The 24,394-nt window shown below is 32.7% G+C and overlaps 2 long non-coding RNA genes across 5 annotated transcripts; both read right to left on the bottom strand.

Annotated features, from left to right (window-relative positions):
• Positions 1-264: 264 nt before the first annotated feature.
• On the bottom strand, positions 265-19,547 carry LOC127736741 (uncharacterized). Of its 4 annotated transcripts, none has more exons than XR_007999150.1 (4): positions 19,475-19,547; positions 4,082-4,221; positions 2,392-2,510; positions 265-580 (listed from the first exon to the last, which is right to left on the bottom strand). It is a non-coding gene; the product is annotated as an uncharacterized LOC127736741 (long non-coding RNA). The 4 variants fall into 4 exon arrangements; XR_007999149.1 differs by having other exon boundaries at positions 4,082-4,218; positions 19,475-19,541; XR_007999151.1 differs by lacking the exon at positions 19,475-19,547 and adding an exon at positions 19,303-19,458.
• On the bottom strand, positions 12,184-14,260 carry LOC127736742 (uncharacterized). Its single transcript, XR_007999153.1, has 2 exons — positions 13,605-14,260; positions 12,184-13,035 (listed from the first exon to the last, which is right to left on the bottom strand). It is a non-coding gene; the product is annotated as an uncharacterized LOC127736742 (long non-coding RNA).
• Positions 19,548-24,394: the final 4,847 nt, after the last annotated feature.

Below are 24,394 nucleotides of genomic sequence, written 5' to 3'. Positions count from 1 at the left end.
AAACTAAAATAAAAAGTTCTGTGAAATATAGCTGATATACAAATGTACCATATTGAAAGGCTCTCTGTAATTTACAACCATTTACTTCTTATTTCATATATGCAAAAATAGTTTTTTTCTCATTTTAACACTGATCTTAAGGTTAAGGCAAAATGTTGACAAACAAAAGGCATATACCATTAAAAGATCTCAAAGTTTGGCTGCACAATAAGCTAAAAATTCTTGTTATTTCATTTTTTTATATAAAATTCATTTTAAAACATGCATTTTCATTTTTTTACTGTAACTTGTATGTTGACACAATAATTTGAATTTGAAATGTATTATATTCTGAAAGTACTTGTGGTTGAAAAAATATACACAATTGTTAATTCCAGTTGGTTTACGTTTCTTGAAAACACCACTACTATGACTACATGTCTGTTAATAATGTTTAAGAGTCCTCTTCTGCATATAATTGCTATTTGTACCCAAGGATTCCTTCATACATTTGCACTTCTCCTCCTAAGATGTTGCTCCAATGATAAAATCCTGTAATGCATACTTAGCAATCAGACTCTTTGAATACTTCCTACAGTTCCTGTAATATAATAAAATCAGCATGTTTGTTTCTGTAGTCAAGCAAAAAAGATAACACCAATTTAATCTCCAATGATTACCAAACTTATAATTAGGAGATAACTGTTTTGTATTTTAAGCTCAGACATGATCATTGGTGATTTGATGGTGATTTACCCAGTAAAACCCAGTAATTCCCACTGGGCTGGGCAATACTCATAAAACCCAGGTTTTTGCCAACCCTGTTTCAGGACATTTTGTAGCTCGCTATGCTGTATCAGTTTTGCTCATTGTTGAAAGCTGTACATATGATCATTTACAGTTGTCAATATTCAGTCATTTGGACTCTGGTGGATAGTTGTCTCATTGGCAATCATACCATGTCAAATTTTATAATAAATTACTTATGAAAACAAACCACATTACCTGTATATATAAGTATACTTAGTGCCTATAGAAACACAACTCATCATTTTCAAGCCCCCTTCTTACATGTCTTAGCCCCATTTAAATTACAATACTAACACAGTATGTTTATGGCTCTATGCATTCTGGAAACATCTGGTTACCTGATACTTTTCCAGTTAAGAAATTTGTGAATAGCTTCCATAGGGGTATAAATCAAAACTCCAAATGCTCTGAAAATTGATAATCTAGCAGACTGTACATTTTTTAATTACCTCTGCAACGGAGGTGTGGCGGTTCATTATGGTTGAACTTTGCCATGTTAACAAGTTGTACCTCCAAAACTGTAGGAGGAGATAGCCAGACAAACAAAGTATCCTCATCCGGACGGACAGGGGTAAATTGATATTATTCCCCCTCGACTGTTGCTGGGCATAACTACATGTGCTGTAGCATGTGTAAGGGGACCAGAATTGTGTTTTTATTGGCACTCAGTATAAATTTATATAAAATAGATATCACAAGAGACGAGTAAACACGCTGAAATGTCTTGCATGTTTTACTATTCATGATATATTTTATGTTGATTGTTCTAAACATGCTAAAGATATAATTTTACTATAAGTATGATATATAAACTTAACATAACCAATGATCCATGAAAAAAATACTGCCAAGGTCAGAAAAACCAAGCCAGACAGACATGTGCACCTTACAATCATTGCCTACCCCAAATATAGCTGATCTGTTAATTGATTAAAGCTTGTATAGTATACAACAAACACAGTGGCAAATCCAGAAATTTTCATAAGTGGGGGCCCACTGACTGCCTAAGAAGGGGCCCGCTCTGGTCAAGCTTCAGTGATTCCCTATATAATCAACCAGATTTTTCCCAGAACAGGGAAGGGGGGAGGCCCCCTGCCCCCCTAAATCCGCCTCTGCAAACAGACCAAAATATGAAACTTATTATTGACTAATGAACTATGAATATCAGGTCATGGTAAGATGAACCCTGCCCAGACAGACATGTACACCATACAATCAGTTGCAGACAAGACAAAAATGGCCTAATTCATGATAGCAGTTATTGTTTAATCTTGGTCAAGCTATTTTGATAATTTTCCTCAAACTACAAGCATAACATATATACACATGGGAATATTAATATGAAATAAGAATTGAAATCTAAGGAAATCCAGAATATAATATTCTATTCTCATAAATTTACATGGACTGAAAAGGGGTAAACAAATCTAACTACATGCCTATTCCATACATGTATATATAGCAGATTAACTTTTCCCTTGATCTGTTGATTGATAGTGTTTTTTTATTTTGTCAGTTTGCGTGGACTCCTTTTTAAATTTGCACAGGATTCGGCATTTTTGTTATACAATTTTGACAGCAAATACTGTAACAAATACATACCAGTTACATGTACTGTATCTATAGGGTCTCCACTACATGTATATCTAATCAAGTCATTCATTTCATCGAAACATATAACATGTATAACTTCACTTCCACTTACATCTGGGGAGCTAATTCTGAAAATTTAAATTCCAGTGATTATTATAAATATAAGACCTGAACCTGATCATGCTGATGAACTGTTTTCCAAATAAAAACATGGCAATACAACTGAAAATTCATTTAGATATATGTCAAATTCACACAGGCAATTGTTTTAAATAAATGTTGATAGTGTCCACATGAAGACACAGATGATGCCCCTGCTTGCATATCATATAGTTATAAAGGGACATAACTGAAGAACGGTAAAAGTGATGCTACCCAAATTTGAACTTGATCTGAGTTTTGTGGTAATAAGCATTGTATGTAAGTCTCATAACATTCGGTTGAGGCTAACTTAAGTAGAAAACAGAAACTAAAAATTCAGCAATTTTTCTATTTGTAAACACGCATAACTCTAGAACAGTTGTGTATAAGTTTCATAACATTTGGTTGAGGCAAACTTAAGTTAGAGAACGGAAACTAAAACTTTTGCAATTTTTCCATTTCTAAAGGGCATAACTCTAGAACGGTTAAAGTGACGCCACCAAAATTCAAACTTGATCTGTGTTTTGTGGTAATAAGAATTGTGTATAATTTTCATAACATTTGGTTGAGGCAAACTTAAGTTAGAGAACGGAAACCAATTTTGGGACGTACGTACAGACGGACAAGGGTAAAACTTAATGCCCCCACCGTTACAGCAGGGGCATAAAAATATTCACCAAGAGAGAAAACAATTAATTTTTCTTTTGACCAATAAGTGAACATCACTAGCAAAATGACTAGTACTAAATTTCTAGATTGAACTGTTGCGCATTTTGTCAGGATCTTTAACAGCTGAGTAAACAGTATTGTTCTGTTCATTGTTGAAGGTCTTAAAGTGGCCTTAAACTGCTTACATCCCCTTCATTTTGACCGTGGCTGATCATGATAGTTTTCTTATTGGCAATCCTACCACATCTCCTTATTTTCAAATTACTAAAAATTATCAATCTGCAACAATTAAATTCTATTTATATACACAGCTACTTTTGCATAGGTACTATTTCTGTACCAAACATATGTAGTACTGGAAATCTACTTTTAATATTCAGTACTATTTTGTTACTTTAAAATTAGTGCAATATTTAGGAAACTTTATTTTACAGTAGCAGTGTACATGTACATTGTATATATATTGATTAAAGGTAATCTGATCATCACTATGAAGCAATGTTCAAAACACTCTGCCATTATCAGAAATCAAATTTATTTAAAGTCCAATGACAAAGTATATGTGCAAAACACTCAAAACTTTTTTTAAGTACCACAATCTGACAGAATTCATACATATACATAATCAGTGAGGCATAAAATGAAGGTCAAAAAGATATACTTTTTGTTGGATGCTACATCATCATTATTAGTTAAATGAATGCAAGACATTGAGTACATGTAGTTACTAGTACATAATATTTGAACTTAAAATAAAGGATAATCTGATTTTTATCAGTCTCTGATCAGAAATAAAGCCACACAACAGCGAAATATATGTATCAGAGATGCACATACAATCATTGATTATATGTTTAAGATTAATACTTAGCATTGGCTGTCAACGTACATTTTTTGGTACATGTAAAAATGGACTGTCTGATAGGCAAACTCCACATAGAGATTGGACACTACATGTAGGTTACTTCATTAATTCCAGTATCAGTCATTATCAATAGTCAACTCCTCTGCCCATACCTTGTAATACTGCTGAAAGCGAGAAAACAGTACATTTGTGGACGCAATACTATTCAAAGAGTTTTGCAAACAATTAGCTTATAATATACATGTATTTCTTGCTATATGTATTTATATTAAACTTAGAATTGTACTATCAAATATCAACTAGAGGCTCTCAAGAGCCTGTGTCACTCACCTGTATCCACTGTTGTTTTGAAAATCATAATTAATAGTATTAGATACCCTTTTAATGATTTTATTAAATTTGGTCCAGTAGTTTAAACTAAAAGCAGGTCATCCCATTGTAGTCTTACAACAGTAACTAAAGACCCCTTGTCATTATTAAATTAGTTTTCAAGTTGTAACCATTTGAAATTGATTGTTTACAATTTCCCCTTAGACTGTATGGGATTTGCTCATTGTTGAAGGATGAACTGTGACCTGTAGTTTATGTTAACTTCTACATGTATGTCATTTAATCTTGGGTGAAGGGAAATTATACCATATCTTCTTTTATCTATATATTAGTTCAGGTGTATGAACATATACAAATGATGTACAATGTATATTATTCAAGACTTAAATGTTTTGAAACCAGAAAATCCTTCTTTTTTTTTGGCCCCAAATTATTAAATGGTTTACATGGTTTAGTCTGTTACCCCAAAAATTAATCCAAACCTTCTTTTGAGGTATGGAACCTACAAATGACTTATTAAGTAGTACAATTTTATAGTTATCCTACACTTATACACAATTTATTGCCATGAAACATGAAAAATGCTTGTTTTGGACCATAATTCCTACATTTGTCCTAAACAGTTTCTGCTATAAAAAAAAATCATCTGAACTGAAACAAAATTTGAACTTGATATGCAACTTGTCATGGTAAAACTACATGTATACAATAATCATGAAAATTATCAGATCAATATCTTCAAGCATATATAACAATAAAATGCTCTGCTGGGCGCAGCTTGATACGACCGCAGAGGTCGAACCCTGAACAGTTGGAGCAAGTATGGACACAACATTCAAGCTTGATACAGCTTTGGATTGTGATTAAATATTTGACACAGCATAGGTTCTGACACAGAATGAATGTGGTCAAAGAACTTAAAGATTCAGCATATCAAAGAACCCCAAGAATTCAATTTTTGTTAAAATCAAACTAAGTTTCATTTTGGACCCTTTGGACCCTAATGTAGACTAATTTGAACAAGAGGCTGTCAGAGAGACAGCAAACCGGATTTTCCTGCAGAGGTCGAACACTGAACAGTTGAGCAAGTATGGACACTACATTTAAACTTAAAACAGCTCTGAATTTGGATTGTGATTGAATATTTGACACATCATAGGTTTGTGACACAAAATGAATGTAGTCAAAGAACTGATATATTTGAAATTGGACATTTAAATAACTATTATGGTCCAATATCCAAAATCTAAGTACATATTAGAATCAGCATATCAAAGAACCCCAAGAATTCAATTTTTGATGAAATCAGACAAAAGTTTAATCTAGGACCCTTTGGACCCTGATTTGGACCAACTTGAAAACTGGGCCTAAAAATCTAATATCTAAATAGAGTTTAAATTCAGCATTTGAAAGAACCCTATATATATATTTAATTTATGTTGAAATGAAACACTGGTTAATTTTATCCATAATATTTTCTGTGCAAATGGAAATCAGCATATCAAAGAACCAAAGAATTCAATTTTTGATGAAATTAAACAAAAGTTTAATTTAGGACCCTTTGGACCTCAATGTGGTATTATCTTATTAATAATGAAAAGCTCGACCGTTTACAAGTTCTTAAACAGGAGGGGGGTGGGGGTGACCCAAAAGGACTCGCCTTATACCCCATGGATTTCATTTGATTTGTTTTATTGTCCCATACAAGAATATATATGGTTTCAGAGATCTTGACCCTTTACAAGTTTTCAAAAAGAAGGGGGTGGAGGTGACCCCAGGGGACTCGCCTAAAATTTTGAGGCAATTACCCCCAAAATCAATCCCAGCATTCCCTTTGTGATATGGAACCTTGTGGTACAATGTCAGAGAGATCCATACACTAACACACAAGTTATTGTCTGGAAGTTACAAAAATGCTTATTTTTGGCCCCTAATTCCTTAACTGTTGGTACCATAACCCCCAAAATCAATCCCAACCTTCCTTTTGTGGTATCAAACCTTATGGTAAAATTTCATAGAGATCCATTCACTTGAACTAAAGTTATTGTGCGAAAACCAATGTGTCTTCGGACGAAGACGACGACGCCAACTTCATACCAATATACGACCGCAAAATTTTTTAATTTTTTGCGGTAGTATAAAAATGAAAGTGAAAAACTGATTGTTTGCGTGAATGTAGCTCTGCAAAATTAAAACAACTTAAGTTATTTTTTCTGAACAGAATATATATTGAACTTGATCTGTGAACTTGTCATAATGTATACATATCTAAATATTATTGTTTATAATAATATTGTTTGTTTGCTATATGCCCTTCTGGGGCCCTAATTTGGTGAATAAAAATATTCTATTCTATTCTATATATAAGGGCGAGGGTTTGGATTCCCCTAACATGTTTAACCCCGCCACATTCTGTATATATGTGCCGGTCCCAAGTCAGGAGCCTGTAATATTAATTCAGTGGTTGTCCTTTGTTGCTTTGTTACATATATATTTGTTTTTAGCGTTCATTTTTTATACATTAATTATGCCATTAGTTTTCTTGTTTGAATGTTTTACATTTGTGATTTTGGGGCCTTTTATAGCTGGGTTTGTGGTATGGGCTTTGCTCATTGTTGAAGGCCATACACAACTATTATCAGCACCCGCTTTGCGCATGCGTCAAATTTGACCACAATCGATATCGATAAATTTACTATAGATTGTTAAAGGAAATCTTAAATTTTGATTAGCTGTCTGTAAATATCATTAAATTTCTTTTTCATTGGCATCAATTTTGAAAGTTCAATTTATAAGCTTTCTACAGATCTAATTTGTATTTTGATAAGGATTGCAGAAGTTAGGGCCTTTTTCAATTAAAGAACACCGGGTGCACGACCTATTACATTGTACTTCATACAATACGAAACCAAAAATGTGTGCACATGGGTTTTCTTTAATGAATTGACATAAAATCTTTATTAGAAACAGCTTCATTCGCATGTATATTTATTCTCTGGTTTTAAATCTATCCAACGATATAAATTTCATATTTTACAATTTTTTTGAATCAGGGCCTTTTTTATTCAAAAATCGAGATGCGATCTATTTTGAAGTTGACCAGAAATAATCTAAGTCAAACCAGGTAAATATAATATTCATGGATAAATAATTAACACATGACAATGTGATAACTTCTGTTATTCTCAGTAGACATGAGTTGTTTGTGTTTTTTTTTCTTTGACGGTTTAACAATGTTTAATAGCCTCTTTCTTTTCAAGTTTACTTTATAAATTGTAAATTTCAATGCACAAAAGTTTCAAATGAGAAAAAAAAAATATTCTCCAAGATAAACCAATTGCCAAAGTCTTAAAAGAATAAGACAAGGGCAGCATATGTGCCAGTGTGGACTATATACGAAAATATTTGTATGTAGTAATGCTTATTTAAAGATTACAAAACGACAATCGCTTAAAAATGAAATAAATTGAACTAAAATATTTTAACAGTTTAAGGAAGATGGGGTGTCTAAATTATAATCCATAGAATTTTTTTAATAATTTGCCAAAATGTAGCTTATATCATGCTTTTTAAAAAAAAATAATAAAAAGAATGGGACACGGGGCTTATTTTCACGCTACAGGTTGTGCAAAATTGACAGATTTTGTAATGATTATGCATGGAAAACCCAATTTTCTGCCATAAAACGAAAACTACACCATAGAATTTTGAGATAAAATATGTGAAGATAGCTCTAATAGTATGCTTTCAGATAAGAAAAATAAAAAATGGGGTCATGGGACCCGTTTTCTTGCTACATAATAAAATAGGTAAATTCCTAACACATTCTATTGTAAAAGTAACTTTATCTGAATTATCTGCCCTTACATTTGAGTTGCCTCCCCTTATATGGCAAAGTTGGAAAAAATAGAATCAAACAAAAGTATTCTGTTTTTTTGTAAAATACAACCATAAATATGATAAAATAGGTCATTTTCTATATTGAAATGAAAATTCTTACACATGAATTACCTACTACTCTCAAAATTTGCACCTTTTATTAAAGATCTAGACCGATTGTTTTCTGGTATTTCAAAATTCAAGATGGAGGAAGACACCCTATCTACCTTAAGAAACAAAATTTTAGATACATACATGTACATGTGAATTTACTAGTCTATTGCTTGTTTGATGCACATTCTCCTTTTATACACTTAACTTTTAGAAAAATAAATCGCATTGAACAAAATAAATATTATTTTTAATTTGTCTCCGTCCTTTCAAAAGATTCTATCATGAAAAAAATTTTAATTTTGCAATTGAACATTTACAGTACTACCTGTGACATTATCTTATTAATGGTGGCCATAAAAAATATGGTCACCATGATGGCCCTAAATGTCCATCATTATACCCCCTGCTGCTTAATTAATACACAAGGTATTAATCAATCAAAGCGCGAAAGAGCTGTAAAGGCAGTCAATTACAGGTTGTGTGTATTTTTAGTCCAGTTATATCATTATCTTGCATAGTACAGTGTACTTATCAGAGGTGGCTTTCAGTATTTAAGATTTAGAGTTCTCTAATGATATTGAACAAGTTATATGAATGTCATATTCTGAGCACTATATGAAGGTGATTGTTCTCACTTGTTTATGAACTAGTGCATTATGTCCAGTTTGTACCTTTTTTATCTATGTTTATAGTCAAATTAGTTATCAAAGATACCAGGATTATATTTTAATACGCCAGACGCGCGTTTCGTCTACATAAGACTCATCAGTGACGCTCAGATCAAAATAGTTATAAAGTCAAACAAGTACAAAGTTGAAGAGCATTGAGGACCCAAAATTCCAAAAAGTTGTGCCAAATACGGCTAAGGTAATCTATTCCTTGGATAAGAAATTCCTTAGTTTTTCGAAAAATTCAAAGTTTTGTATAAACAGGAAGTTTATAAAAATGACCATATAATTGATATTCAAATACTGTTTAAAATAGTTAGGCATTTTCTTTTTAGTAATAAGCAAATGTTATCAACTGTATTTTATTCAACTCTGCAAATGTGGTTTGTTACTGTTAAGTATGGATGATAGTTGTTTCATTGGCAATCATAACACATCTCCTTATTTATATAATGATCTATATTCAACGACCTCAGGTACAAAAAAAATGTATGTAACTTAACTATGATGGGAAACCTTTGACTTCTTTCTTTTATATAAACTTTTGATTTGGTACCATAGAACTATGTAAAATAAATGTACATTGCAACATGTCAACTCTTTCAATGACAATACTTTTTTAAGAAACTATAACTCCAAGCAAAAATATATTTCCAAGTTTAAAGTAATTTATGAATGAAAAAAGGAGTTCTTAATTAAGAAATAAACTGATTCGCTGAGCGCAGCTGGATACACCCGCAGAGGTCCAACCCTGAACAGTTGGGGCAAAAATGGACACAATATTCAAGCTTGATACAGGTCTGAATTTGGATTGTAATTAAATATTTGACATATTATAGTTTCTGAATAAATGTAGTCAACGAACTTGAAATCGGTTATATGAATTGAATTTATATTCAATTAAAGATTTCTTGCTGTTGTGCAATACACTGTGCTGTTGCGCAATACTTAATAAATCTGTTGCCAGACTATAAACAAATAAAGTTCAATTTCTTCTCAATGTCATATTTGAAATTTATGAAAATCTATAGGGAGATTACATCAATAGCTATAAATAATTCACCAAAGTTTCATGCGAACTGCTTAAAGCATTTTTGAGTTGTTGTCCAATAAGAGTGCACACGCTGAAATGTCTCGCCTTCTTTACCAATCACTGACATTATGTTGATAGTCCTTAATATAAAGCTTTATTACAACTGTCACATAAACTTAACATTAACCAAGAAAACTAAACATTGACCAATGAACCATGAAAATGAGGTCAAGGTCAGATGAACCATGCCAGGCAGGCATGTACAGCTAACAATTCTTCCATACAACAAATATAGTTGACCTATTGCTTATAGTTTAAGAAAAACAGACCAAAACACAAAAACTTAACACTGAGCAATGAACTGTGAAAATGAGGTCAAGGTCAAATAAAACCTGCGTGACTGACATATAGATCATAAAATATTTCCATACACCAAATATAGTTGACCTATTGCATATAGTATTAGGAAAAAAGACCAAAACTCAAAATCTTAACTTTGACCACTGAACCATGAAAATGAGGTCAAGGTCAAATGAGACCTGCCAGCTAGACATGTACACCTTACAATCATTCCATACACCAAATATAGTAGACCTATTGCATACAGTATAAGAAAAACAGACCAAAACACAAAAACTTAACTATAACCACTGAACCATGAAAATGAGGACAAGTTGAGATGACACCTGCCAGTTAGACATGTACGCCTTACAGTCCTTCCATACACCGAATATACTTGACCTATTGCTTATAGTATCTGAGATATGGACTTGACCACCAAAACTTAACCTTGTTCACTGATCCATGAAATGAGGTCGAGGTCAAGTGAAAACTGTCTGACGGGCATGAGGACCTTGCAAGGTATGCACATACCAAATATAGTTATCCTACTACTTATAATAAGAGAGAATTTAACATTACAAAAAATGTTAACTTTTTTTTCAAGTAGTCACTGAACCATGAAAATGAGGTCAAGGACATTGGACATGTGGCTGACGGAAACTTCGTAACATGAGGCATCCATATACAAAGTATGAAGCATCCAGGTCTTCCACCTTCTAAAATATAAAGCTTTTAAGAAGTTAGCTAACGCCGCCGCCACATCACTATCCCTATGTCGAGCTTTCTGCGACAAAAGTCGCAGGCTCGACAAAAACTGGAAAATCCCCCCTTTTTTAATGAATAAAACCCCATAACTCAAAATGTAAAATCTAAAATTTATAAAATTCTAAAGGGAGCTTACTGATTGATAATTTAGTCTTAGATGCAAGATTTTTTTATCAGTTGTTAGTGGCTTTGAACTAGCTGTCAGTAACTTTGAGTACTCTCAGATCTGTACTTAGTGTCTTTTTGTTGTTTGGATGTACAACTACCCAACCACGTCCACTTGTATTTGTATTTATCCTTCTGATGAGTTAAGCCTCTTTCAACTGATTTTTATAGTTCGTTCTTATATTGTACTGTTACACCACTGTCCCAGGTTAGGGGGAGGGTTGGGATCCCGCTAACATGTTTAACCCCGACACATTCTGTATGTACATGTATGTGCCTGTCCCAAGTCAGGAGCCTGTAATTCAGTGGTTGTTGTTTGTTTTATGTGTTGCATATTTGTTATATTCGTTCATTTTTTGTACATAAATTAGGCCGTTAGTTTTCTTGTTTAAATTGTTTTACATTGTCATTTCGGGGCCTTTTATAGAGCTCTGACTGTGCGGTATGGGCTTTGTTCATTGTTGAAGGCCGTACTGTGACCTATAGCTGTTAATTTCTGTGTCATTTGGTCTCTTGTGGAGAGTTGTCTCATTGGCAATCATACCACATCTTCTTTTTTATATTTACATCAACAGATATAAACAATTCACCAAAGTCAAGGTGAGACAACAAAACTTAGTGGTAAGATCTCTGAAATGTTTTACACGGTACAAGTTTTTCTCATTGTTGGAGATTGTACGGTGACAGTAACACCTGTAACTGCTTAAACCCATTTCTTATGCACTTTAGTTCGATAAACTCACTGAATATCATACCACATCTCCTTATTTTTATATGCATTACAATTTACATGTGCATGTAATTATAAATATATATATATCAGAACAAAATTCATTGCGTCACTTTTATTTATGCATCCTTTGGCACAATACAAGTTCTAAAATTACACAACATAGTACAACTAAATGTTATTTCAGATGAAAGTTTTGTTTCAGTTCCATTCATAGGATTTATTAGAATTTTGTATGTTTTGCCAAGTCCAATAATTCGCTCTATGTGAACATGTTAATTGGAGACTTTTCTATCCCGTATAAGAGTTTTGGAACTAATTCTGTTTCTTTTTTTGAAAAAAATTAGCAAACAAATCTTGCACATTTAAACCTTTGTCTGCCATCACACTGTCACCTGGATCACATAATTGAACTATTCTACATCTTTCAACTATTTCATAGTCACTGGTAGAACCAACATATGCATTAGAGACATAGTTGACTAAACCACCAGGTGTCGAACATACAAGTATTTTCAGTGTTTCTGTTTTTATATGATGAAAAGATTGCCTGAGCTCTAGGAGCTTTAGGTTTTATCACGGGATATTCTGTGCTGTCAATAATAATCCAAGTCGTAGGAAACTTTAAAACTTTAAAATTCTCTGCTGAAAACATAGGCATTGATGGTGTTTGCATAATTCCATCTGTGAAGCTCAACATTAGCTCGGCAGTTGGTGGTGGACAGTCATAAATCCTTTCTGCAGTATGAATGACTTCTTCAGGAAAACCAACTTTACAATCAAAACTTTCCTCTAGATTTCTACTACAATATTCATCAAGTTTAGTTCTTTTGTTTTCACAGGAAACTGCCCTGATTTTTCTTTTTTGCGGACGATTCAGTCTCTTGCTTGGTCCAGGAAAATAGGCTGGGAATGGCAGTAGACTTAAGTCTCTGAATGGTGGGTTTGCGCCCTGAAAAAGGTTATAAAACATTAGTTTTTTGATAATTAAATGAACTTCCATTAGCAATGTATACATTTTATTACCTGGCGAAATATTAACTAGATTTATTCATTACAATCTGGATAAAACTATGTTTGCCTGATTCAATGTATGTTATGTAAATCCAAAGGACAAACAATGAGAGGCTTATGCAACAAACGTACATTGTTTGTACCTAAATAACTATAACATAGATGAGAGCATGTCATTGTTTTGTTCCTGTTAACATTGTCATTGATATTTTTCAAGAAAGTCTATGAGGCATAGCTTATGCATTCCTGTCATTACTACATTAGCATAATTACTGCTAAAATAATTCTCAGTATGATATACATCTTGTAAGAAATCATTATAATTGTAGCAATCACCAAAAAATCTCAAACAGATCACATTGAATCGTAATCCAAAAAATTATGACGTCTTGAATTAACCACCCCCTTTTATTCTAAAACGATAATTGCGGTTGTAAACAGACTTTGGTTTATTCGCATGGCGATTACATATATAATTATTAATTCAAAAAGAAAATAGAGTTTTACCATGAATAGTTTCCTGCACGTAGTCTTTTTCAGTAAAATGTGCCTTGCAAACAACAGCTGATTGAGATGGACTCCACGATTTCATCGTGTTCTCGTCCAATCTGCGTATGGGCCATGGCGTTGATCCAACTTTTCCTTCTTTTTAAGTCATTTGGAAATGCATGTCCTCCTCTTAAATGACATCCAGGTACACAACAACAAGTACTTGGCATCGTTAATTAAAAATGTAACTGAAATAGTTGCACAGTGCAGAAACCGGAAGTTGAGGAACAGGATCGGCTACCACGGCGCCACCTATTCAGGAACGATAATTTGCTACTTTACATAACTGCGAAATAACAATAACGTTAGACGGGTTCACGTGCATAAACAGAAACGCGCTTTAAATTGTATAATATAATTCATGTTCAGTCGACCTTTAATTATTATATCAACGACTGAAATGATTTATAAACATATAGATTGCAGATAACACTCGAAATTAACCCGAGCTCTTTCCACACGGAATTCAAATAATTCTAGTTTGTCAATCGGTTGACTGCTTATAATGCAAAATACAAATATATCAAAAGTTTTTAAAACTAACAAAACACAATGATCGTTTCTCTATTTTCCAATGTAAATGAAATGAAACAAAAAACATTTTATATCACAATAAGAAGAGGAGAGAATTCAACATTTCCGGATCTACTTGGAACCTAACGACCCCCCCACGTAGATAAGTTGGATATCGCGGAAGGAAGGATTAACCCGGCAACTAGAAAGGCATTAAAGCACTGCCTTTAAAAACTAGTCAAGGATAAAGAGAAATCATGACAGCATTGAAGTGTTAAAATTACATAACTTACAGGTAAAGTGTCTCAGGGAAAATATATTACTTTTTGTGTTTGTCAAACTTTAATAGCTGTGATTATGACATGAAAATTCTAAAGTAAAATGAAATAATAAAACTAGTTGAACATATAGCTTGCTAACTTTTTTTGTAAAAAAATTTTCTCATGACTGTTTGCAAATGTTTGTTTTGATGTTATAACTTTTAAATAATTCTATCAATTTAAGTTATTTTTTACATATATTTTTTGGCAAGTGAATAATAAATGAATATCATCTTCTAATATAATGCAAACTTTTACAACGCCTGCCTTTTTCCATTGAAAAGGTGATTCTCAAATTAATTTTCTAAAATCAAAATTGTTTATACTTACTGCATTTAACATTGTTTAACAAATGTTTAAGATTATCTTTAGGACTTATTCTAAATAAAATTTAGGCAATTCATTATTTCTCTATTGAATAAATACATGTATATTCAAAGTATTCATTACAGAAAAATTTGATAATTTTTTTATTGTTATATAAACATATTACAATTTAATCAAGTTTCTGACAAAAAAAAAACCCAAAACAAACTTTATAATGCAAAGAAATAACAATTCTATAAGAAATCAAAACACATGGAAAAAAGTTATTAGGTTTCTGCCCTCAGTTCTAATGACTTTCTTTTATAAAGGAGCCAATATTTTAAACGTGTTCCATGTTATAGAGGTTTAGCATTTCTTTTACTTTTTGTTCTTGGTTAAGATTTTATTCATAAGATTCAAGATTTTATTCATAAACTGGACAGAGACATTATTATAAGGAGGTAAACAATTTTCAAATAGATTATCTCAAAGTTGTTATAAAATGTTAATTTTACAAACAATTCTATCCTTTATAGGAATTTTTATTCACCATTTTCTATTTCTAAATTATGACCACTAATTCTTTACTTAGTGAAGCATTTGAGTTTACTGTTTTCATCATAAGTTTTTATTTTATTTTCAAAAATATTCTTATTTTTTTTTTGAAAATCATTTTTAATCAAGGGCTTTACAGAATCTAATTCATTCAAGTCCCTGCAATTATTAACTTTATCTAAAAGGCCTGAGTTGAGTGAAATATTCTTTGCAAATGTATACCAAGAATATGTACCATGCATATGCCAGTCCTGCTGTTTCGACAATATAATACACAGAACAAAAAGTGATTTAATTAATAGACCATAAAAATATCACAATCTATATAGAAGTGAACTTTATATTTTCTGGAGACAAATTTTGCCTGTTAACTGACAAAATTAGCCAAACTGAAGATAACATATTTGATAAGTTTACAATTGTTTCAAAAAGCAAGACAGTTTTTTCTTTAAATAATTTCTTTGTAAGTCTCTTTAGTTATTTTTCATGTAAAACTCGTTTTGAGATTTGAAAAATATCAAAGATAAACAAAAATAGTTTATTCCTATGCCATATAATGATATTTGTAGTTTTCCTGAATAATAATCATGATAATAGATTGTACAACTTTGTTAACAAAATTTATTATAAAAGGATTGATATTCATTCATATTGATAATTTAAATTTGTGAATAAACTGGCTTGTTAAATTGCTTGCTTCATGGTTCCTTTAAACATATCATTTGCATGATTATAAGTTATAATTAATAATAATTCATTTAATTATGCAAACGAACAATAGAATACCATGTACATCATGTACAATAACCTTTTTTTTCTGAAAATATAATCATTTAAAGGATTCTCTCTTTTGTTTTCAAATGCTAGTCAATAACTTATATTTGAATTTTTGTCATTTCTACTAAAGATTCTTTCCAAGAAGAAATTAAAAGAATAAGAAGCAAAAAAACAAATAAAAAATAATAACATAAAAAAATAAAAACATTAGAAAAAAAAGAAAATATGTAAATTTAAAGACAGAAAAATCAACAAATGATATGAATTAACAAAGACTAAAACAAACATTCTATTCTACATTTTCAAGAAAAGGTGAAATGTCAATTTGAGAAGAAACCTGATTTACCTGCACAGGTTAATTTTAATGAAACATACAAGCTGAAAACTTCAACCCTGATTGATTTCAACAGGTAACATAATTAGATAAAACATCAACCTATGTTTTATGACCCCAATAAATGGCCAACATCTCAAGATTGAATACCCCAATAAATGGCCACCATTTGATGGTGACCATACAAGAGGGTGGACATAACTAAGAGGAAGTCACAGGTTGTACTGTATGTAAAATATTTATTAAAAAGGAAACTTATTTTAATTATTTTTCTGTTAATGTAAAGTTTACGGAGAGCTGTCTCATTGGCACTCATACCACATCTTCTTACATTTACAAAATTTATAAAAAAAAAAAATGTATATTGTACATTTTTTGTACATGTATTTGCAGAATTTGAAATTTTTAATTTATCAAATGAATAAGATAATTGGAATCGTTAAAATTCAGAATTATACTTGAAAACAGATGCCTGCGACCCCTGTTGTTTCGATTAGCATGTTTTCTAAAGATATCCGTGTGAAGTTCACAAATTTCAACATGTATTTGGTCACCTGGTGTGAATTTCAGATAAAATTGTCAAGTTCAAATCTGTGGTTAAAACTTTCCTTTACATATCAGTTATATTATTATCTGGGCAGGGTACTCCCCCCCCCCCCTTTTTTTATATTATACTCTGAACATTATTGTATACACTTTTTCTGTGGGACTTTCTTTATGTAAAACAAGATAAAAATCTACGTTGTCTCATATTCAGATTTACGTCGAAAGAAAGGTTTAAGATATATCAAAATCGAACAACATCGTGTGAACATTTCTATTGATGACTATAGTGAATCATTTTTCGATTATGTATTTTGTTATTACATGAATTACATCTATCCATATTTTGATTGTCAACTCATTGCATACTTCTCTAAAAATGATGTTACTGAAATCAAGAATATTATATCTAATATAATATAACCTCACAATTACAACCCTCTTGCTTTTGAAATTGTTAAAGAACAATTTTAATTTTATGTAAGTGCTTTTATAAAATATAACAAGCCAACGATTTAATGATAGATATATATACATGTATATATGTTTGGTTATCATAATCTCGTATTTGTCCTTTTTCAACTTTTTATTTTGTATGTTTGATATTCGGTAAAATAGAATTTTATCTTTTGGAAATAAAGTCAGTTTATACAACTCGTATTCATGTGGAACCTAGCATGCTACAATGTCATATGGTTATAATATTGTTTACTTAGTGTTGTCAAATTATTAACGAGTGTCAACATTGTCTTTACAAACTCAGCATGTTGTCTTGATAAGATATCACACACAGAAAAGACTGATCAGACGGATAAGAAATTAAAATCATGCGCGATAACTTGTACTGGCTTACACTGAGGATAATAGTTGGCCATGCTGTACAGTGACCTGTAGCATTCTCATTGGCAATCATTCCACATCTTCTTTTTTATACTGTATTGTTTTGTTGTCATTATTGATTTATACCATTTGTAGTTTTCTGTAATCTAAATATGCTGGAATAAAAAAAATTGACACAATTCAAGTCAATTGTGTTGCTTCTGATATGACGTTAAATCTAATGTCAAAGTGAGGTACAGCCACGTGACCAGTATTAGAGTGTACATTTTGTACAACAGATTAGGTACATTGTATTTGATCTGGCTTTCAGTTACTGCTAGCAAGTCCGGAAACTTGTCAGTGATTGTCTTGTGTCATGTATGTGATAACTGCAAGTCAGCCAAGTGTTTGTTATCTATATAACTTTTGAGTTAATCATAGATAAGATAGTAATACGTATGATTTGAATCATACACAAATAAAAAAAGAAGTGACAAATTTATACTGTATAAGACTCAGTCAGAATTTGACATATCCATCTCCATTATTCATAAATATTTTTTGATCTGCCATTATCTGGGAAGTTGCGACACTTAAAGAATTCGATATGAGAAACTAAATCATGAATGGTCTTAAAAGATTTAAGTATCCATATGAACATTGAAAAATTATAAGCAGGTAATGAACTAATAAGTTGGTAGTTTAACTTTAGTTTGTTCAACAGGTTGGGCTCAAGTCAGGAAAACTGGGATATTCCCTGTTTTCAGGGAACACCCCAGTTTTCTGGTGTTAAAAAAACCCAGTAAACAGGGACTTCTTTTTTCCTTGTCAATTTATGGTATGAAATCTACAAAAGCGCACCTTCTACATGTGATAACAATGTTATATGATAGCAAGTGTTTTTATAAGTTCAAAAATCAAGCTAATTTCAAGTCTTATTTGATGCTCAACTCACAACAAAACAATTCCTTTGTTCACCAATTCATACCTTGATCATCAATTATGAGAAGACAAAAAGATAAGTTAATCACTTAGGCATTTAATTTCAATGAATAGAAAATTTCAATAGAAGTGAACATAATTCAGTTATGATCAGTTACACCTGGAGCATGCAGCTTGATCAACTGATTCCTAAACAAAAGATTTGTATGTTTTTGAGTTCTAGAAAAAACAAGGCTTCACTTATTCATGTTTTGTTGTTCCTGAGATACTTAAAGTATTTACAAATACTACTGATACAGTTAAAACATGCGCTTTTTTGTAAATTTCATGCCATGAATTGAAATAGAAAAAGGAAGTCCCTGTAAACTGGGGTTTTTTAACACCAGAAAACTGGGATGGTCCCTGAAAACAGGGAATACCCCACTTTTCCTAACTTGAGCCCAACCTGTTCAAATTGTTAAAAAAAATCGATAGCTTAAGACCCCTTGACTTCGTGAATAACAGAATGCAAGCTACGTTACTGTATACAAATAATAAAATAACTTACAATTCAACTGGAATTTGAAATTAGATGCGTTAGGTCCTATGGGGCGAACGTGTATAAAAATTATTTGGGAGCGAACGAAAACGATACCAAAATCGAAGATGAAAACCATTCTCATTCAGTCATTGCAGATTTCTGTTTATTCCTGCACTATTAAATCATTTGTTTGAGTTACCTGTAGTACATCCTCGAGTATTCATTGATTCATAGCTCCTTGGTATTGTTTGTCTTGTTAAATTAACTGAAACTGTAATGCCTAATGACTAACAAAATGTTTCTTGTAATTCTTTATTTCACTACAAACTTCCCAGGAGAAGGTAAAAAGCTACAAAAAAATAAACAATCATAAGTAATTGTTCCTAAGTTATTTCTTAACATGTATTGTAATTAAACATAATACAAGTAATGCAAAACAATGAATAAATCACTTATTATGCTTTAAATGTTCAAAACAAACAAGAAAAATATATTTCTCAAATTTATCAATTTGCTCCTAAATGCACCTTTGTGTCCAGGTGAGCAGAATTTGTAGTTGCAACATGTTCGGTTCACACCAAGGCCAAAGTAAAAGATAACATCAACAATAACAAAATTAATCACACTAATAATATGTCCTAAGCGGATTGTCCGTTGACATAGACTAAGTTTTACTATATCCTAGGCCTAGATAATAATAAATGTTCTATTTAAAGTTGCAAAATACTCCAAATGTGCACGGATGCACGAAAGTTACGAGAAGAAGTTTCTCTGTTCAATTAGCCATTTCTTTAGTACGAAAAGTTCCAATTACACAGTATCGAAAAATATACATGATATGTGCCTAATCCTAATATCTTAACTGATATGAAAAATATCTAACAATACACAAATGTACGAAAAAGTAGCAAATTATTTCAACACAAATGCATATAAAAAAAATGCAGACAACCAAGTGGCTTATGAATTGGCACAAAACCTTAATAATAAGAATCTATAACACAAAACTTATCTACATACAAATAAATGAGTATATCAGGCAGGTAATAAAACTTACTCTGTGGGGGACCACTAGATTTCCAAATAATGAATTATTCCCAAAATTGCTTTGCGGCTCTTGCGGGCCATGTGCCATTTTCCTTTCTATCTACTCGGGTCTTATCCATTCATGTAATCTAGGGGAGTGAAACATACCGAAAATTAACCAAAAATGAAATGTGGGGAAAGGAAGATAACTCTACTAAATAAATGTGACAGAACATTCCCCGCCTGATTTTACATACAAGTAAAATCACTTCTTTCAAAAAGTAAACCCTAAAAAATATGAAAAATTAATCAATAAAGGCATGTTTAAACAAACTTTAAGACAAATAAATCAAAGTACTCAAATTAACCCTTATAATACAATTGTCTTATCTAATTGTAAAATTCAATCTGACATCAAATGCACAAGCTGTGTTATTGGACGGGTATAAGTTACTGGTTCCCCATTCTTTATCACACGCACTGATACTTTGCGCACTAATCCGTCTTTACTAGGAAATACTTCATCGATAATTCCGGTTGGCCACTGATTGCGTGATAAACTAACGTCAATCATGAGCACAATGTCACCAATTTGTAAATTGCGATTTTCAATTGGCCATTTTGATCGAGTTTGGAGGTTATGCAAGTATTGTAGGTTCCATTGCTTCCAAAATTGATTCGCTAAAACTTGTACATGTTTCCATTGCGATTTGTACATATCCTTCACAGAAAAATCGAAATTATACGGTTCTATATCACTATTAATTTTCTGTGTCAAAAGAGTGTTTGGTGACAAAATAGTAGGTGATTCAGGATCACTTGACACAGCAATTATTGGTCTACTATTGACGATACAACAAACTTCTGTCATTAATGTGCATAAAACTTCATGAGTAAGTTGCTTTCCTTGAATGTCCGTTAGCATTGAATCAAGAATTCTTCTTGCCAGTCCAATCATGCGTTCCCATGCACCATTCATGTGTGAGGCATGGGGTGGATTGAATGTCCACACAATTTGTTTTTTAGACAGATATCCCTGAACATTTTCATCATTAAATAGAAGTGAAAGTTCATTTACTGCTCCTACAAAGTTTGTACCTTGATCAGATCTAAATTCTCTTACGGGTCCTCTTATTGCTGTAAAACGACGCATGGCATTAATAAATGAGGATGACGTCATTTCCTCTATAACCTCAATGTGGATGGCACGAGTAACAAGGCATGAAAACATTATTGCCCATCGTTTAGCATTTGCGGCACCTCCACGTGTTCGTCTTGTGGCTACAGACCATGGTCCAAATGTATCAACACCTACGTATGAAAACGCAGGACTTGGTGTAAGACGATCTGATGGCAGGTCTGCCATTTTCTGGTGTTCTACCTTTCCTCGGAGTTTCCTACATTGTACGCACTTGTGCAAAATAGAGTTGATAAGGCGTTTTCCTCCGGTTATCCAGAAACCATTGGCGCGTACGGCACCTTCTGTGTAATGGCGTCCCTGATGGTGCACTGACTCATGAAAGTGTGTTATTAACAACGAAGCAATATGGCTTCGACCTGGTATGATGAGAGGCATCTTTTCTCCAGTTTCTAATTTTGCATGTTTCAGTCTTCCGCCTAATCGTAATAGTCCTTCTGAATCAAGTATGGGAGAAAGTGCAATAATATTGCTGTTTTTGGGTAATTGTTTACCACTCTTTAAACAATCTATTTCATTGGAATAATACTGTGACTGAGTCTCTCTCAAAACCAGTGCTTCAGCTTCTTTTCTGATATTTACACAAGTCTGTGTATCCTTAGTATCTACTTTACTCCTATTGTTAGACACAATCTTTCTTTTCAACAAAGATATAGCTCTTACTAAACTTGACCATTTTGAGAATCTCTCAAACCGACTAACTCCTAAGGTTTTAATAGGTGATATTGATGTTTTCATAGACTCTACTGCTATAGGACAAACTTCCTGGTCTTCATCAGGTGACACAATATCAAATGAAGTGCATTCGGATTTGTGAAAAGTATCTATAAATGATTTTGGTCCTAATAACCACTTTGAGTCTCCTACATTTTTTGCTTCTAACGGCCGTGTGCCATGATCAGCCGGATTTAACTCTGTTGGTACATAGCTCCATTGTGATTTGACAGAATCTTTCAAAATTTTGCTTACACGGTTGCTGACATACACATAAAACCTTCTTTTCTCATTGTGTATATACCCTAGTACTACCTGACTATCGGTATAAAAGTGTGTGGAACTTAATGGCAATTTCAGTTCATTCTGAATGAATGTAGCTAATTCAGTTGATAGAACAGCTCCACATAATTCCAGCCTCGGTATGGTATGTCCATGACACGGAGCCAGTTTGGACTTTCCTACTAAAAAACCTAGTTGCGAGTCTCCATTTTTGTCGAATGTACGGATATAGGCAACAGACGAAATCGCCTCCTTTGATGCGTCCGAGAAGATGTGTAATTCACATTTAGTATTGTCGGTCAATGATTGACTAGTGAATGACCTCCCTATCTCTAATGTTTCAAGATCTTGTAAGGACTGTTTCCATCTTTGCCAGTCAGAGAGTAAATTATCGGACAACGGATCATCCCAATCTAATGAACTGTTTTGTACTGCTTCTCTCATAATCAACCTTCCGCCAAGGATTACAGGAGCTATGAACCCTAACGGATCAAATATTCCGTTAATTACTGAAAGCAGCCCTCTTTTTGTAAAGGGTTTATCCTCTTTAGATAACTGATAGGTGAAAATGTCTTTTACAACATTCCAACATAAACCTAAACTTCTCTGTAGACATGCAGACTCTGAATTAAAGTCAATCTCGGTAATGCTTTCAGCTAAATCCTTTGTTTCAAAACTCTTTACTACCTCACTATTATTCGAAACTATCTTATGCAGTCTGATTTTACCACCTGTTATTAATCTTTCTTGAGTCCTTTTGATGAGACTTACAATTTCCTCAGGGCTGTCGCCTGACACCAAACCATCATCTACATAAAAATTGTTGTTCACATAATGACATACATCATCACATGTGCCTAAATCTGTGTGATCGCAAACAGCTTTGCGTAAACCATAATTAGCTACAGCTGGAGAAGGTGAATTCCCAAAAACGTGAACTTTCATCCGATATTCAGTCAGTGGTTCTGTTACAGTGTTGTCCTTAAACCATACGAATCTTAAGTAGTTCCTGTGTTCTTCATTGACCTCAAAATTGAAAAACATTTGTTCAACATCTGCAATTGCGGCAACTTTACCCTTCCTAAACTTCAATAGTACTCCAACTAAGTTGTTTGTTAAGTCCGGTCCCTTCATAAGAATATCATTTAAACAAATCCCATTGTATTTAGCCGATGAGTCAAATACTACTCGGATTTTTGATTGCTTCTTTGCGTGATAAACTCCAAAGATTGGGAGATACCAAACTTCCTCTCCCTCTCTAGCCGGAGTGGCTGCTTCTGCGTGATTATTTACAAATATCTTTTTCATAAATTCTACGAAATGCTGTTGTTTAGTGGGGTCTCGTTTGAAGCTTCTACTAAGATTCTCTGCTCTTTGTCTTACCTGATGATAGTTGTTTTGAAGTTTTGGTCTATCTCTCCGAAACGGTAAAGGTGCCGATAAACGACCATTTTCTGATGTGTGAAATTCTTTATTCATAACGATCAGAAATTCTTTGTCCTCTTGAGATAATCCTAAAGTATCATCTTCTCTAGTTTGTTGGAATACAGTACTACCAATATCTGGTTCCTTGTCTTTCACTCTGAAACCATATTCACATGGTTTGAGATTTGTCTCTCTTCCGTTTGGAAGAATTGTTGTTTTGTTTACTGTGATTGTATCTGAAGTGTGTACTAATCCTAAGCATGTTTCGCCAATTATCGCCCATCCTAGACGGAGACGTTGTGCATACGGTTCATTGTCCTTGCCAATTCTTTGATCTAAAATGTGATGAGCGGCGGTCACATCCCGTCCTATGAGGAGCATTACTTCAGCATTCCTATCAAGTTCTGGAATGAACTGTTCTATATCCTGTAGATGTTTGTAGTGCCTAGCTATTGCAGGAGTAGCTATTTCTCG

Source organism: Mytilus californianus, unplaced genomic scaffold (genome assembly GCF_021869535.1).
Source record: "Mytilus californianus isolate M0D057914Y unplaced genomic scaffold, xbMytCali1.0.p SCAF_36, whole genome shotgun sequence".
In the NCBI taxonomy this organism is placed as follows: Eukaryota; Metazoa; Mollusca; class Bivalvia; order Mytilida; family Mytilidae; genus Mytilus; species Mytilus californianus.
Note: the sequence above shows the minus strand (reverse complement) of the source record. Positions and strands in the feature narration are given on the sequence as shown.